Genomic DNA, 18,855 nt, shown 5'->3' on the forward strand with positions numbered 1-18,855 from the left:
TGATAAGGTAAAGAATGAGGAGATTCTACGCAGAATCGGAGAGGAAAGGAATATGTGGAAAACACTGATAAGGAGAAGGGACAGGATGATAGGACATCTGCTAAGACATGAGGGAATGACTTCCATGGGAGCTGTAGAGGGCAAAAACTGTAGAGGAAGACAGAGATTGGAATACGTCAAGCAAATAATTGAGGACGTAGGTTGCAAGTGCTACTCTGAGATGAAGAGGTTAGCACAGGAAAGGAATTCGTGGCGGGCCGCATCAAACCAGTCAGTAGACTGATGACCAAAAAAAAAAAAAAAAAATAAAATAAAAGTGTAAGTGGAGTACGCAATTTGTGGCAGAAATGAAAGTGGAGTTTAATTATGGTGGGAAGACGAAGAAATCAGCAGGCAGTTTTGATTCGTATCTCTCCCAGATTCATTCAAAAAGCACCCCGTTTTCTGGCCACAAGTGGCCCATCGGGACCATCCGACCGTCGTGTCATCTTCAGTTGAGAATGCGGATAGGAGGGGCATGTGGTCAGCACACTGCTCTCTCGGTCGTTATGATGGTTTTCTTTGACCGGAGCCGCTACTATTCGGTCGAGTAGCTCCTCAATTGGCATCACGAGGCTGAGTGCACCCCGAAAAATAGCAACAACGTATAGCGGCTAGATGGTCACCCATCCAAGCGCCGGCCACGCCCGACAGCGCTTAACTTCGTTGATCTCACGGGTACTGGTGTATCCACTGCGGCAAGGCCGTTGCCAGATTCATTACGCGTCCTAATATTAAGGGTGAATTAATATTTTTATAGAGTAAATACGAAAATCTAACGATTAAAGAGGTGGTAACGTCGTATGTTTATAGGATTAATTGTAGAACAGAGGCAAGCACAGGAAAAGTTGTTCGAGGGAGCCGGAGCTATTGAGAAAGTGCGACTGTGTGTTAGTAATAGGTTCGGTGCAATTAGCTGTCGGGTTTGATTCCACAGGTGTAACTTGGCGGGGAGAATACTTATAAATTTACAGCCTGTCATAAGCCTGAGAAATCTGTGTCAGTTGATAAAGCAACCGACTGGAAAAGTATTGAAAAAGAATATGATGAATGCATTCCTTTAATATGTTGGTGCGTTGGTTAGTGGTAAAGAACCGAAAGCAAACGGTAATGTTCAAGCTGAGGTTAAGTATTTGACATTTATGGCGAAGTATATTGTATATTTAACATTTTGGAAGAATAAAGGTAAGATAACATTTTTAATAAATTGTTTTTGTTATTACAGCAAATTTCAAATGGCTCTGAGCACTATGGGACTTAACATCTATGGTCATCAGTCCCCTAGAACTTAGAACTACTTAAACCTAACTAAACTAAGGATATCACACAACCCACAGTCATCACGAGGCAAAGAAAATCCCTGACCCCGCCGGGATTCGAACCCGGGAACCCGGGCGCCGGAAGCGAGAACGCTACCGCACGACCACGAGCTGCGGACTACAGCAAATTCCTGCGTTAGATTGCCTCTACGAAAACTGGGAGCATATCCGTTAGTATCCTGACGACCTAGGGCTGAGACTTTTGGTTTCTGATAGCGACGCATGGATTTATGAACAAGCATTAAAATTTTATGGTGTAGAATCAACGATTCAGCAGCTGTTATTGTATTGAAGGAGTTATGGTTTCACAAGCCTAATCTTGATGATACTATTAGACGCATCTGGGAAGCAAACAAAGTATAAGTATTTATGTTGAACACTGTCAGTAGTTCGCAAAAGTACTACGATTTTATACAAATGAGGTGTAGATGTCTTTCGCGGAATTAATAAAGTTGTTCATAATCGCAACTGTGAGTAAATTTCATGTATTTTAAAACGGCTGTCGGCGCTGCAGCGCCTGTTCCTTCAGACATGCATGTCATAGGCACATGATATTTCTCAGGGAATGCGTTTTTTTATATTACAGTGACAATCGTTTTTCGAACTGTAAAATAGGAAATGTGAAACAGCCAGCTGGGAATAACAAAAATAGATAATCTCATAGATGAGGCAATTTTTTTTTTCAAGCAGTTACCGTGTTACGTTTCAGAAGAATTCTTGCTGTAAACATGAAAGTTTTGAAATGTACTCTGGCATATAATCTGTTAGACAGGAAGAAATGTATTATTGGTCAAGAACTTAATTTGAAAAGTCTTCTGAATAAAATAATGAATAAGAAAGCAATGTAAAGAACGAGAGATTAGGTTAGAAATTCCAACAGGTGACTTAACAGAGATTATCGCAGCTTTCTTTTAATTATGGTTCAAAACGAAAAATAGAGAAGGAAAAACCGAAGAAGAAACGTTGACGGAAACAGCTGTTTCTGTATCTAAATCTTCTAAATTAAGAAAAAGGAAATACTCTTAATAGACATCTTGTCGAAAACACTTATCTTAATATCTAAACCAGTATCCAGCTGCGAAACAACCGACGTCAAAGTCTAGCGTACGTCGCCGACGAGGCCGTTAGAGAAAACGTTTGAATTGGAAGAGAATTGGAAGGGAAACCGGTCTGATGTTTTCCAAAGAATCATCAAAAACTTTCACCTTTAGTAATTTAGAGAACCCACGAAAAACGAAAACCCAGAAGGCAGGACAGGGCTCAAACCCTGTTCCTCCAGAACTTGACTCAAATACCTGAAACATCTAATTCGCTACAGGCGACAAAAGTTGGGAGGACTATGAAGGGACTTGGAAGAAAACACTTCGGGAATAAACAGAAAAGATTTGGGATATCATAGGCCGACAGACTGTATTGCTGTCCTGCTGTGAGGAGAGCACTATGTCGTGGAAACCGTTCTGTATCCAGTGAAAATGAAAAATGAGAAGCTACGAGTAACTACAGCGGAATTTCGTTCATGCATCTGTCATTGACACGGATCTCTGGTTAACCCTGATCGTTTTCTTTTTGTTTTCAATAAACGTTTTCAGCAACAGCGGCAACAAATCAGCCAAGCATCGTATACGAACCTTGGCGTGAAACCAGTTAATAATTTGGCACTGTGTAGCCCAGTATTTTATTGCCCCCATCTGTAGCAAGTGTAGAATTGTACAAAAAGAAAGCAGGAGGAAGTGACAATGGACAAATAGTTGAGTGCACTGCTTACGATGGGTAAAGAAGGGATGTCAAAAAACATTGGTGCTGAATTCGGTGCTGGAACTCCAACGGTGACAGGTTGGAAGAATAAACGAAAATGAATTGAAGACTTTCGATTCGAAATGCTGATTTCTGATGAAATTATCACGGTTCGTTTGCAGACAATGTACTAGTGATGATGGATTAGCCGACGAAGTTGGCACTTATTCGGAAGAAACATGCAGAGGCGATAAGGAAATTCCACTAAGTAATGAGTTATTTAGAACGCCAGGCGGGAAAAACTTCGACGAACTAATGCTGACGAAGCGGCTATGTAATCGTTCTGCGCCGGCCTTAGTGGCCGTGCGGTTCTAGGCGCTACAGTCTGGAACCGAGCGACCGTTACGGTCGCAGGTTCGAATCCTGCCTCGGGCATGGATGTGTGTGATGTCCTTAGGTTAGTTAGGTTTAATCAGTTCTAAGTTCTAGGTGACTGACGACCTCAGAAGTTAAGTCGCATAGTGCTCAGAGCCATTTGAACCATTTTAATCGTGCTGCACGTAAACGACATACGAATCTGGCTCAAATGAAACTTTCAATTAGCGATTATTTGACTACATTAAACTCGCTGTTTTCTTCGGTATCTAGTAAAAATTAATGTGAAAATAATGTATAATAAGTGGATTTACTAAAAAAATTACCGTGTGCGTTTACATTATTTAACCTATGCCATTCCAATTTTTTGCTGAATTTCCGGATTATTCGGATTTCCGATAACCCGTAGCTTTTTCTAACTTAGAATAGTTTGCTCTTAGGAGGACAAATACGACGAACTAAAAAAAGTACTCCTGCGATTCCTGCTTCTCAAGCAGCCTCAAATGAACCGCACGGTTTTTTATTGTTGCTGTTCTTTCCGTCTGAATTAATAAACTACAGACGCTACTTCCTGGAGCAGCTCTGACTTACCATGACGATTCAGACCCCAGGCGCATTCGAATAATCAGAATGAGGGACCCAAAAATACGCTATCTTTAACGACCAATAAGTTAATGGGGTTTTAAGTACGAAGATTAGTAACCTCTTTGTGTCCTATATTCTCTTTTTAAGATCGCAACGTAAATGGAACTAAATTGTTACAACGCTAATTACGTAGCGAAGTTGCTTCCTTAATTGAATGATACTGCAGGCCGATAAAGCCGGTTGCATCGGTGATTCATGCTGATATTATCGAGAAAGTCAGATCACCGATATAGCAGCCTGCTTGCGTAGCCAGAGACGCAGTAAAGGTTCTGCTATTCGCAGCGTCTTGTCAGCCTCCATTGTCCATAACTGCGTGCGACGTGGAGCCAGGACAGCAGAATCACAGATTGGGCTGGCCGCGGAGAAAAGTGACACATGCGAAATATGCTTTCTTTGCAAACAGAGGTCTTTGGTTCCTTTTCAGTCTCGTTTTTGTAATGCGTTCTGCTCGCCATGAAGTAATCTGCGCTAGGTTGGTTTAAACTTGATTTATTTGATAAGCATTAAATACGGAGTAAATGGATTTTTCCGTCGCTCTGTAGTTGATATGGAATGTTCACACACTGAGACTTTTCTAGTAGTATTGTATTGACATTGAACGAGTCAGCTACAGACTTACTACCCCGTCACTAGACTAAAATGATTAGCATCCATTAAGATGAAGTAGGTAGCCTATATGTAATATAACTTGTCATGACGGTACATATAGGTGATATCTTTGCCGAGGGCTCTCTGTGAATGTCTATAAGTGTTATTTCTCGAACTGAGTTATAATGAAATTTTTCTTCCTGATTACTGGATAACTACTAGTACTTACTGCTTACTAACAGTTCACTTACCACATAAACGCAAAATAAAAATTGTTCAAATGGTTCTAACAAGGGAACCTCCCCATCGCACCCCCCTCAGATTTAGTTACAAGTTGGCACAGTGGATAGGCCTTGAAAAACTGAACACAGATCAATTGAGAAAACAGGAAGAAGTTGTGTGGAACTGTCAAAAAATAAGCAAAATATACAAACTGAGTAGTCCATGGGCCACATAGGCAACATCATGGAGTATATGAGCTCAGTAGCGCCGTGGTCCCGTGGTAGCGTGAGCAGCTGCAGAACGAGAGGTCCTTGGTTCAAGTCTTCACTCCAGTGAAAATTTTACTTACTTTATTTTTGCATAATTATTATCTGTCCGTTCGTTCATTGACGTCTCTGTTCACTGTAATAAGTTTAGTGTCTGTGTTTTGCGACCGCATCGCAAACCGTGCGATTAGTAAGACGAAAGGACGTGCCTCTCCAATGGGAACCGAAAACATTTGATCGCAAGGTCATAGGTCAACCGATTCCTCCACAGGAAAACACATCTGATATATTCTATACGGCACTGGTGACGGCATGTGCGTCACATGACAGGAATATGTTGTCGACCCACCTAACTTGTCACTTGACGAATGGGTAAAAAGATTCTTCTACCTTGCCCGATTTAGATTTTCTTGTGGATGTGATAATCACTCCCAAAAAAGTGATGAAAACATAAGAGTTTGTCACATAAACTGAAAATAAAAAATTAAACTTTTCACTCGATGGAAGATTTGAACCAAGGACCTTTCGTTCCGCAGCTGCTCACGTTACCATGAGACCACAGCGCTCCTGCATTTCCAGTGTCCTTGATGTTGCTTATCTTCCCACGAACTACTCAGTTTGTATATTTTGCTTATTTTTTCACAGTTCCACACAACTTCTTCCTGTTTTCTCAATTGATCTGTGTTCAGTTTTTCAAGGCCTATCCATTGTGCCAACTTATAACTAAATCTGAGGGGGGTGCGATGGGGAGGTTCCCTTGTAAGCACCATGTGACTAACCCGAGGCAGGATTCGAAACTGCGACCTAGCAGCAGCGGAGTTCCGGACTGCAGCGCCTAGAACCGCTCGGCCACAGCGGCCGGCCATAAATGCAAGAGATAGAACCAGTCACTTTCTAAAAATGATCGTATATTTAATTGTTTTCAAACCTTTTCAGGCTCGTCTTAATGTGGGGGACATTGTAGTTACTTGTTTACTTCCGTAGCGTGATGCTAGATAATGGCTCTGTGACAAGAAGATAGATAGAAATAAGATTTTGAACATGGCCGCGCTCAGGAACTGTGCGTGGTTGAGCTTCAGTGGACTGAAAGTGACAGCCAGTCATTTTCAGAATACTGGTTTATTAATGCCTGACCATGTTTTCGACAGTTTTAAAACTGTCTTATTCAGAAAGTATTGTACGTGGAACCACATTCTCTGTATCTAGTGTGGAAGTCGTAGACTCTGTCTAGTACATGTGGGTGTCATCCACTTAGTCACCATTTACAATACATGACTTAAAACATTAGCTCTCTGCTGCAGAGATCTGCCTTAAAACATTTCTAAATAAAGTTTTAAGACAAAGTTCTTCAGTAGAGAGCTATTAATTTCAAACTGAGTCATTCCACATCAGTTCAACAGACTGAGAAAATGTTTCAACTCATAGTCTCAGATTTGGCTGAAATTTGGCACACCAATGCAACTATGTGTGGAGCGCTCAAGTATTGCGTTACTCTGGTAGTTAGCTCCAGAATTGTAGCTTGCGAACGAACGTGGTGAAACCCAGAAAATGCAACGCGCCTTTGTCAATCAATCAATCTTCAGAGCCAACTTCAGATCTTAATAACTTAAGAACTAATCCTCACAGCCATTGAAATTTTTACTACCTAGTAACTAGTAAAATCCACTTAGCGAACTCACGCAATATATCAAAAAACCAACAACATGTTTCTAATGGAGAACAAAAAATGTCAAAATACACTCCTGGAAATGGAAAAAAGAACACATTGACACAGGTGTGTCAGACCCACCATACTTGCTCCGGACACTGCGAGAGGGCTGTACAAGCAATGATCACACGCACGGCACAGCGGACACACCAGGAACCGCGGTGTTGGCCGTCGAATGGCGCTAGCTGCGCAGCATTTGTGCACCGCCGCCGTCAGTGTCAGCCAGTTTGCCGTGGCATGCGGAGCTCCATCGCAGTCTTTAACATTGGTAGCATGCCGCGACAGCGTGGATGTGAACCGTATGTGCAGTTGACGGACTTTGAGCGAGGGCGTATAGTGGGCATGCGGGAGGCCGGGTGGACGTACCGCCGAATTGCTCAACACGTGGGGCGTGAGGTCTCCACAGTACATCGATGTTGTCGCCAGTGGTCGGCGGAAGGTGCACGTGCCCGTCGACCTGGGACCGGACCGCAGCGACGCACGGATGCACGCCAAGACCGTAGGATCCTACGCAGTGCCGTAGGGGACCGCACCACCACTTCCCAGCAAATTAGGGACACTGTTGCTCCTGGGGTATCGGCGAGGACCATTCGCAACCGTCTCCATGAAGCTGGGCTACGGTCCCGCACACCGTTAGGCCGTCTTCCGCTCACGCCCCAACATCGTGCAGCCCGCCTCCAGTGGTGTCGCGACAGGCGTGAATGGAGGGACGAATGGAGACGTGTCGTCTTCAGCGATGAGAGTCGCTTCTGCCTTGGTGCCAATGATGGTCGTATGCGTGTTTGGCGCCGTGCAGGTGAGCGCCACAATCAGGACTGCATACGACCGAGGCACACAGGGCCAACACCCGGCATCATGGTGTAGGGAACGATCTCCTACACTGGCCGTACACCACTGGTGATCGTCGAGGGGACACTGAATAGTGCACGGTACATCCAAACCGTCATCGAACCCATCGTTCTACCATTCCTAGACCGGCAAGGGAACTTGCTGTTCCAACAGGACAATGCACGTCCGCATGTATCCCGTGCCACCCAACGTGCTCTAGAAGGTGTAAGTCAACTACCCTGGCCAGCAAGATCTCCGGATCTGTCCCCCATTGAGCATGTTTGGGACTGGATGAAGCGTCGTCTCACGCGGTCTGCACGTCCAGCACGAACGCTGGTCCAACTGAGGCGCCAGGCGGAAATAGCATGGCAAGCCGTTCCACAGGACTACATCCAGCATCTCTACGATCGTCTCCATGGGAGAATAGCAGCCTGCATTGCTGCGAAAGGTGGATATACACTGTACTAGTGCCGACATTGTGCATGCTCTGTTGCCTGTGTCTATGTGCCTGTGGTTCTGTCAGTGTGATCATGTGATGTATCTGACCCCAGGAATGTGTCAATAAAGTTTCCCCTTCCTGGGACAATGAATTCACGGTGTTCTTATTTCAATTTCCAGGAGTGTATGATTAAAAATGTGACATGTTAAAAGATATATGTTGAAGGTGCTCACAATGCCAAACACAATTCACTGAGGAAAGAGATAATACTTCTTATAGTGGGCCCGCTGTCGGCTAAACACACACACAACACATTATGTTCACACCTAACAAACATGCTGAGTTACACGCACAGGAAAACATAAAAAATTGAAAAATCACAAGGAAAACGACGCTTTTGAAACTGTGATAGCACGAAAGTGAAACGTGATATCGAAGCAAAATTTCATACACTGCGTGAGTAGTAGACAATAACGTAATATGTCTCAAAATTTCAGTTTGTTACTACACGGTATTCGTGTACAACGAAAGTTGACCTAGGTCAATTTGGATACATTTGTTTTAACATGATTCAGCAATTAATAGCGATGATTCCGACAGCTGTGGTTTACCTTATCTGATGAGATTCAATTCATGTTTTACATAAAGCTGCAGCATGTGCTGGGAACCATTTGGCAACTGAAGATTAAACAATTGAAGTGTTCAGGAAGAGAATGAGTCATTGTAAGGCAGGAAGAAAGAAGAAAACAAGGGAGCATCACAGGTTACTCATGCTTTCAAGATTCTAGTTGAAACTGGTAAGTGCTGTTGTAAAGCCAGTATGGAGGCAGAAGAGTGTTCTGGTGGTGCTTTTGTTCAAATAAGTTGCAGTAAAGGCAGAGGACAAGAATCTGAATGTCATAACACAACATATGGAACTAAATGTGGCATTCCGTTTATACACGATCTGGCTGAATCAGACCAAGATCTGTTACTAAGGAGATCTGGAATGCACTCTGAGGGAGCGAGAAGTACACTTCCAGGGAACATGAGTGTTTGTTATCCTCATATGAAATTGTTTCTGGGTAAGAATTCTTTCGGACAAAGAAGTTGTTTTAAACCGTTTCGAATCTTGAAGAAGACAGTGAGGTGTAGCCTTCGAGAAGTTGATACAAAACCAGTATCGAGGTTGGGGTTGGGTTGTTTGGGGGAAGAGACCAAACTGCTAGGTCATCGGTCTCATCGGATTAGCGAAGGACGGGGAAGGAAGTCGGCCATGCCCTTTCAAAGGAACCATCCCGGCATTTGCCTGGAGAGATTTAGGGAAATCACGGAAAACCTAAATCAGGATGGTCGGACGCGGGATCGAACCGTCGTCCTCCCGAATGCGCGTCCAGTGTACTAACCACTACGTCACCTCGCTCGGTCAGTGGATCAATGCACAGGACTTAAGATGAAACTAGGACAAAAGTTATGTTTCAGATACGTTACTCAACTAAGAATTGTAGAATATTCCGATAAAGTACACGATAGCGACAATGTGTTTATGCCACCTTCAACCACAGCGACTGAGCTATTAAATACTTCAGTGACTGCTCTTTGTTTCTCTCCCATGAAAACACAGAGAGTTGAGAAAAGAGACAAACCCAGTTATGGTAGGAGAAAACTACAAGAAGCTGAAATTAATATGAAAAACAAAACGGGAGAGACACTAATGATGGAAGAGGATGAACTATTTGCTCCAAAGGAACAGAATTCATTGTAGAAATGCTGTGATTTAGGCAAGACTGTGTACGTTTTGAAACAAAAACGTTTCGTTTCCACACGACAGAAAAAAGTACCTATTCTTACCCCCGCATCTTGGTTTAATGCACGTACTGAAAAGGAATTAAATGTTTCTGCGTATATGGTAAAGCAAGCCTGGAAAATTAAATCGACCCAAGGAGTGCTCCTAGAATTTTGACGGGCTCAGGACAACTGACTACAGAAATAAAGGTGATAGTGCCAGAGTTTCAAGAAAATGAGACTGCAGCACAACAATGCCTGGAAGAAAGAATATGTTACGGTAGGAATGGCTAATATACGTGTGCAACTGGAAAGAGACTCTTCCTATGTAACATTTATGAAGCTATATGTAGAATTCAAGGAAAAGTATCCCAATGCCAAAGTGAATTTATCATCTTTTTTCCAGTCTTCGGCAAAAATCGATTGTGCCTATAAGTGCAAGGTGCACATACAGTCTGTGTGTATGATCATTAAAATGCTAAGCTGATGTATGCTTCTATAAGGATTCTGGACCGGATTACAAAGATGCAATGAAACTGCTAGTTGTGTGACACCAGTTCCTACTAATGCATGATGGACAGCTTCGAAAAGTCTCCGGGTATGGAAAAACTTGCAGAACACATGAATAATAAACTGTGTGGGGAGATCCTTATGGATGACGATGAACGTATTTCTTATAAACAATGGGCACACACGAATCGCAGAACTGTTGAAACAAAGCGAAGTACAATGGAAGATTTTGCTGAACTGTGTTGTGAAAAACAGACAAACTGACTGCACGAGCTTTGCAGCAACAGCGAAACCTTCATATCTCCAGTTTTGTAAGGATCATTTGAAACAAGATGAAATTATAACAATACTGAACTTCTCTTAAAATTATACATCTATACTGCCAGATGCTATTCAAGGATATCATTTGAATAACAGCCAAGCTATCTCCAACCATTTGAAATTTACTATAGAGATGAATCAGACGGCGTGTCTGTCAGGAACTTCTGTGTTTTTATGACTGCTCAGTTCGTGATACCATTGCAGGTTTAGCCCACATCAGGCTTCCTGAGTGAATTGTATTTAGCTTGGGGGGCACCTACAATATGTATCTGCACTGGCATGGCGTATGTTAAAAACAAGCTGCCTCGCATACATTCTGCAAAATACTTCACTGATAGGGAAGCTGCCAGTACAAAAATTGTAAAAATCTCAAAAATTTATGATTTTCAGATTCATGCAGATTGGATTTTTTTCGCAAAAAGTAGACTGGAACACGTTAAAACTATTATAATGTGCATATGAGCAGAGAGTGCGGTTATAATTATAGGTTTACGCACAACATGTGTCTTCGTGGTGTGTCTAACCCTGGATTAGGTAGCAAAAGTGGAAACATACAACCAGACTGCTATGTTGTTGCTTTTTATGATGACAAATGGTACCGTACATAGGATGTGTCACTGATTGCTTCGAAGCAGGAGGTAATGTATTAGTGAACTTCATGGCACCAGCAGGACCAGCAAGATCATTTCACTGGCCACGTTTGAAAGAAATGTATTGGATTCCTTCTGAACATATTCCTATGACAGTTACAGTTCCTACTGCTGTGTAAGGCAGACAGTACAATTTGCCAATCGATGTACAGAGCACAGTAGCTACAACATGGGAAAACTTCTGCTCTAAGGACAAGCAACTGATTTATGCCAGTGAAAGTGCATCAAACGTTAATGGTAGGGTGTGTTAATCTACATATACGCTGTTGCTTAGTGATTAGAAATTGGAGTGGGGTGGGGGGGGGGGGAGGAGAAAATAAGAAGAGGCAGAAAAATTAAAGAAACGTCTTTCCGAAATTGTGTTCAGCAACAATGGGCAGGTCACCAGATATATCTCTGTCAACCTCCGTTGATACAAATGAATTGCAATAAAACGTTGAAATTTTCAGAAATATTACATTAAGTTCTACTTATGCAGTGTATAAAATTTGGTTTGGATATCACTTGTCCCTTTTCTGTTAACACACTTTCAAAATCGACGTTTTCCTGGTGATTTTTTAAATCTTTTATATTTTCCTGTGCATGTAATTCAGTATGTATGGAAGATGTGGTCATGATGTGTTGCGTGTGAGTGTTTAGCCCACATCAGGCTTTCCTGAGTGAAGTATATTTACCATGGCAGGCACCTACAATATGTATCTTTTAAAATATTACTTTTCTAATAACAGTGTGACGTCTTTTACTTTTAGTGTTCTGATACATTGAGTGTGTTCCCTAAGTGGATGTTAATAGACGATAAAAATTTACAGGGTTATTACAAATGATTGAAGCGATTTCACAGCTCTACAATAACTTTATTATTTGAGATATTTTCACAATGCTTTGCACACACATACAAAAACTCAAAAAGTTTTTTTCGGCATTCACAAATGTTCGATATGTGCCCCTTTAGTGATTCGGCAGACATCAAGCCGATAATCAAGTTCCTCCCACACTCGGCGCAGCATGTCCCCATCAATGAGTTCGAAAGCATCGTTGATGCGAGCTCGCAGTTCTGGCACGTTTCTTGGTAGAGGAGGTTTAAACACTGTATCTTTCACATAACCCCACAGAAAGAAATCGCATGGGGTTAAGTCGGGAGAGCGTGGAGGCCATGACATGAATTGCTGATCATGATCTCCACCACGACCGATCCATCGGTTTTCCAATCTCCTGTTTAAGAAATGCCGAACATCGTGATGGAAGTGCGGTGGAGCACCATCCTGTTGAAAGATGAAGTCGGCGCTGTCGGTCTCCATTTGTGGCATGAGCCAATTTTCCAGCATGTTCAGATACACGTGTCCTGTAACGTTTTTTTTCGCAGAAGAAAAAGGGGCCGCAAACTTTAAACTGTGAGATTGCACAAAACACGTTAACTTTTGGTGAATTGCGAATTTGCTGCACGAATGCGTGAGGATTCTCTACCGCCCAGATTCGCACATTGTGTCTGTTCACTTCACCATTAAGAAAAAATGTTGCTTCATCACTGAAAACGAGTTTCGCACTGAACGCGTCCTCTTTCATGAGTCGAAAATTCAAAGCGTTTGACTTTGTCATCGGGTGTCAGGGCTTGTAGCAATTGTAAACGGTAAGGCTTCTGCTTTAGCCTTTTCCGTAAGATTTTCGAAACCGTCGGCTGTGGTACGTTTAGCTCCCTGCTTGCTTTATTCGTCGACTTCCGCGGGCTACGCGTGAAACTTGCCCGCACGCGTTCAACCGTTTCTTCGCTCACTGCAGGCCGACCCGTTGATTTCCCCTTACAGAGGCATCCAGAAGCTTTAAACTGCGCATACCATCGCCGAATGGAGTTAGCAGTTGGTGGATCTTTGTTGAACTTCGTCCTGAAGTGTCGTTGCACTGTTATGGCTGACTGATGTGAATGCATTTCAAGCACGACATACGCTTTCTCGACTCCTGTCGCCATTTTGTCTCACTGCGCTCTCGAGCGCTCTGGCGGCAGAAACCTGAAGTGCGGCTTCAGCCGAACAAAACTTTATGAGTTTGTCTACGTATCTGTAGTGTGTCGTGACCATATGCCAATGAATGGAGCTACAGTGAATTTATGAAATCGCTTCAGTCATTTGTAATAGCCCTGTATATCAACCGTGAAGAATAGTTCGTATGTTATTAAGTCCTAAAGTTGACTCAGAAGATTGATTGCAAATATGCGTTGCATTTTCCGGGCCACACCACCCTCGTTCGCAAGCTGTAATTCCAGTACTAATGCTTGGTACATGAACGGTCCACACATGGTAGCATTGGCGTGCTAAATTTCAGCCAAATCTGTGACTATGAGCTGGAACCCCTGGTTGAATTGACATGGAATCACTGACCTGTGACTCTACGTACGACACCTTCTGAAGATGACAGTTCTATAGCTCTCGAAATCATGGTCAAGGTTTAATAAACTCGTATTTTTCAACTGGTTGGCTATTATTTCCTGTCCATTCAAGCTCATAGATAAAAATACTTTAATGTATCGCCATGAGTAATGGTTATACGACGAATTACGTCGAAAAATAAATTGTCATTCTTACTGTGACGGCGTGGACGGCTTTGTAGTTGATATCCACCTGGCAGCCTCTACTCTGGTTGTCAATGGGCATAAATCGTTCACTGTTCACTATGAATACCGACTGTCACTATAAATATGCCGGCGTCTAGTGTGTGCTGTACAGATGGCATGTCTCACAAACATCTCCACTTCTAGATACGTATTGTTGGTGCTTATAATAAATCGACATGTAGGAAAATATTTTGATCGAACTTAGTGTTAACATGAATGACGAAAAATTGTGTTATGATAGTTACACATACTATATGAACATTAAATTTGATTAACAAAACTTCAGAGTGGATCACTGCCTTATTTCTGTTCTTGTGTTAAGGCGGACTGGAATTCCTGGTTTTTGGTAATCACTGATTCACTTTTTCGTAGCCAATATGATAAAACATACACCAGTATTAAGTGATTTTTCATTTCTTAACAAATAAAGCTTAGTTATTTAGCTACATAGTATAGTAATTCTTGTCTGACAGGTTGGTAGTTGGTAATGTAGATACAACTACAGTTAAGATATAATGTAACGGGTAGAATTGTGGTCTTAGAGGTAGGGCTGATTAGCCATTTCGAGTTAGACTTCGAACTTCCACAGGAAAAAATATGGCAATACATTAAAGTCTCTTTACTTATCTTATCGTCATAGAGTGAGTACCCAGCATCACGTCAAGGGAACAGACGTGTAACTTCCGTGTGTTCCATCTGAAAACGAGCCCGAAAAGTTTCGAAAAATAGGGAGTTAAACGAATATTACAAAAAAGGGACTGGCTGTGGTTTCCTGTATTTAAGTTCAACAGACAGTCATGGGTTCTACAACATCCGCAAAGGATAAGCTTAATAAGTTTACTTACAGTCATCTGACACAAACGCAGAATCCACAATAAGAGGACGGGAAAGACAACTGGATACTATAAAGACACAGTAGGTACAAAGCAGGTAGCTACAAAATAAATAGAGAAACAATTACAGAGTATGGTCATCCAATAGCACCACAAACTCAATAAACGCTTATCGCAACTTACACGATGCGTGGATGAAGCATATCTTGACACGCTCTAGATTTAGTTGCTGAGGAAGAGGGTGCTCCATGCGTGGACGAACGTTTTCTCCGGTTATAATTTCCACTATAGCACGCTGTTTCTCACTCACCGACATAGTTACGTTACACACAGCCATGCTACATGCTACAACCCCAGATCCCTCTAGTGGCAGAAGGTTGAAACTTACACCAGCTAAGTGGGAATTTTTTTTTTCCTTTATTGTAATTTTAAACACCTATACAGGCGGGCTGTCAGCAGCATAGTACGCTGCTCTTCAGCCTTAAGTGGAACAATAACATGACATAGAGGTGATACAGACAATACAAAAAACGGCGGGCAAAAAATGGAGATACAAAAACCAATAAACAAGAAGCCGTTCATGGTGGACGATAAAAACACTAACACTGGTAGACACGGCGCACAAAACACGGAGAACGGCGACGGCACATGTGAACAGTTGAGTTGTAACTGCACAAAACACAAAACGATGCACACACACTAGACACTGATGGCGATGATCTCCGGCGCGCAAATGTTCACTGAGCGTGTACGAGTCCGGGGACCTGCCAACAGAGGAGGTGGAGGAGAAGGAAGGGGAAATGGGAGAGGGGAGAGCAGAGATGCCAAGGGCAAAGGAGAGAGGGGGAGGGAGGAAGGGGGAGGGGAAGCCCGGGGGAGAGGGTAGGAGGGAGGGGGGAAAGGAAAGAGACGGGAAGGGAAAGGGGGGAGGGAGGGTGCCTAAAGGAAAGGACACAGGAGGTCAGGGGGGAGGATCAAAGTTGATAGGAGGGGTAGATGCAGGGGAGGAGGACATCATCAGGGAGGGGGAGCTGGCGGAAGCCACCTTGGGAGAGTGTAAGGAGGGTGGAGAGATGGAGACCAGGTGGGACGTGGGCATACAGGCGCGGCAGCGGGCGGGGGTGGGAGAGGATTGGGGAGACGAGCGGGTGAGGAGGATCGAGTTTGCGGGAGGTGTACAGGATCCGTATCCTTTCAAGGAAAAGGAGGAGGTGGGGGAAGGGGATGCGATCGTACAGGATCCGCGTAGGGGAGGGGAGACGGATGCGATAGGCGAGGTGGAGAGCATGGCGTTCAAGGATTTGGAGGGATTTATAAAAGGAAGCATGGCGTTCAAGGATTTGGAGGGATTTATAAAAGGAAGGGGGGCGGAGATCCAAGCCGGATGGGCATAACAAAGGATAGGGCGGATGAGGGATAAGTGGGAAAGTCGACCGAGTAATATGTATGTCGTGTAACACCTCAGCCGATATTCAGAACAGAATAAGAAACTTCAGAAGCTCTAGTTTCCAGCACTAGCTCGTACAGGGTGTTTCAAAAATGACCGGTATATTTGAAACGGCAATAAAAACTAAACGAGCAGCGATAGAAATACACCGTTTGTTGCAATATGCTTGGGACAACAGTACATTTTCAGGCGGACAAACTTTCGAAATTACGGTAGTTACAATTTTCAACAACAGATGGCGCTGCAAGTGATGTGAAAGATATAGAAGACAACGCAGTCTGTGGGTGCGCCATTCTGTACGTCGTCTTTCTGCTGTAAGCGTGTGCTGTTCACAACGTGCAAGTGTGCTGTAGACAACATCGTTTATTCCTTAGAACAGAGGATTTTTCTGGTGTTGGAATTCCACCGCCTAGAACACAGTGTTGTTGCAACAAGACGAAGTTTTCAACGGAGGTTTAATGTAACCAAAGGACCGAAAAGCGATACAATAAAGGATCTGTTTGAAAAATTTAAACGGACTGGGAATGTGACGGATGAACGTGCTGGAAAGGTAGGGTGACCACGTACGGCAACCACAGAGGGCAACGCGCAGCTAGTGCAGCAGGTGATCCAACAGCGGCCTCGGGTTTCCGTTCGCTGTGTTGCAGCTGCGGTCCAAATGACGCCAACGTCCACGTATCGTCTCATGCGCCAGAGTTTACAACTCTATCCATACAAAATTCAAACGCAGCAACCCCTCAGCGCCGCTACCATTGCTGCACGAGAGACATTCGCTAACGATATCGTGCACAGGATTGATGACGGCGATATGCATGTGGGCAGCATTTGGTTTACTGACGAAGCTTATTTTTACCTGGACGGCTTCGTCAATAAACAGAACTAGCGCATATGGGGAACCGAAAAGCCCCATGTTGCAGTCCCATCGTCCCTGCATCCTCAAAAAGTACTGGTCTGGGCCGCCATTTCTTCCAAAGGAATCATTGGCCCATTTTTCAGATCCGAAACGATTACTGCATCACGCTATCTGGATATTCTTCGTGAATTTGTGGCGGTACAAACTGCCTTAGACGACACTGCAAACACCTCGTGGTTTATGCAAGATGGTGCCCGGCCATATCGCACGGCCGACGTCTTTAATTTCCTGAATGAATATTTCGATGATCGTGTGATTGCTTTGGGCTATGCGAAACATACAGGAGGCGGCGTGGATTGGCCTCCCTATTCGCCAGACATGAACCCCTGTGACTTCTTTCTGTGGGGACACTTGAAAGACCAGGTGTACCGCTAGAATCCAGAAACAATTGAACAGCTGAAGCAGTACATCTCATCTGCATGTGAAGCCATTCCGCCAGACACGTTGTCAAAGGTTTCGGGTAATTTCATTCAGAGACTACGCCATATTAGTGCTACGCATGGTGGATATGTGGAAAATATCGTACTATAGAGTTTCCCAGACCGCAGCGCCATCTGTTGTTGAAAATTGTAACTACTGTAATTTCGAAAGTTTGTCTGCCTGAAAATGTACTGCTGTCCCAAGCATATTGCAACAAAAGGTGTATTTCTATCGCTGCTCGTTTAGTTTTTATTGCCGTTTCAAATATACCGGTCATTTTTGAAACACCCTGTATGTGTTTCTACACAGGTGCCCAATACTTAAGCCCAGTGGTTCTGGTCGAAATCCTCTAACAATACTTGACGTTTGGATTTTTCTTTTCATACAAGCATTGCCTTTATTAAAATGAGAGTTCCACCACTTTGTTTTACATACATTCGCATGTGGAGAACATTTTTTATCTCATAAAAAATTAAAAATGGCGGTTACAGTCCATGTGAAAGCAAGCGCCGCGCGGTGCGTCCTGGTTTGCGCGACTCGTTTTACAGACTCGTGGCTAGTTCTGAAATCTATAAAAGTAGAAAAATCTTAAATTAAAATGAATTTGGGATGGCTAGCACGATGGTGTTTTAAAAAATAGCCCAGATAACTACGCAAAGTTTTTGCTTTTCGTCCGTATCACGGTCCCTAAAACGTTCATGGTTTTCAGAATAAGTCAATAACCTTCGTTGAGTATACTGTACTATAGTTCAATTCTTTTATCTTGGCGGTTCGCGCATGCCCGCCCAGACGTGGGAGATTGCTGCGTTGCCAGTTGTACGCGCCAAGAGAAGCAAACTTACGTTTAGGGGGGAGTGCGCAGTTTATGAAGTAAAGCCACCACGGCCACATTAACCCTTTCGCTGCTACAGACGTGCTCCCCGCATTCCGCGCTGTGCGCGATTTTGTCATCATTGCACTGCTCGCCTGTGCAGACACATGGTGTTTCGACTGCTTTGACACACTTTATCATTCGATTTCACAAAAACTATTTGGCCCAAAAATTTGATTTTTACACATCTTCTTGACTGATACCTTCCCCCCATAAATGACTTAATTTTGTTTCGATGTTCAAGGCAGTTATTGTGCAGCATTAGATGTTGTAAACCATTGCACGAAATTTTGAAGCGTTTGCAGAGGTGAAAGTCCATAGCGTATACTTTCCGTAAGGTCGATTTTAGTTGCCACTA

This window comes from Schistocerca nitens, chromosome 1 (assembly GCF_023898315.1).
Source record: "Schistocerca nitens isolate TAMUIC-IGC-003100 chromosome 1, iqSchNite1.1, whole genome shotgun sequence".
Taxonomy (NCBI): Eukaryota; Metazoa; Arthropoda; class Insecta; order Orthoptera; family Acrididae; genus Schistocerca; species Schistocerca nitens.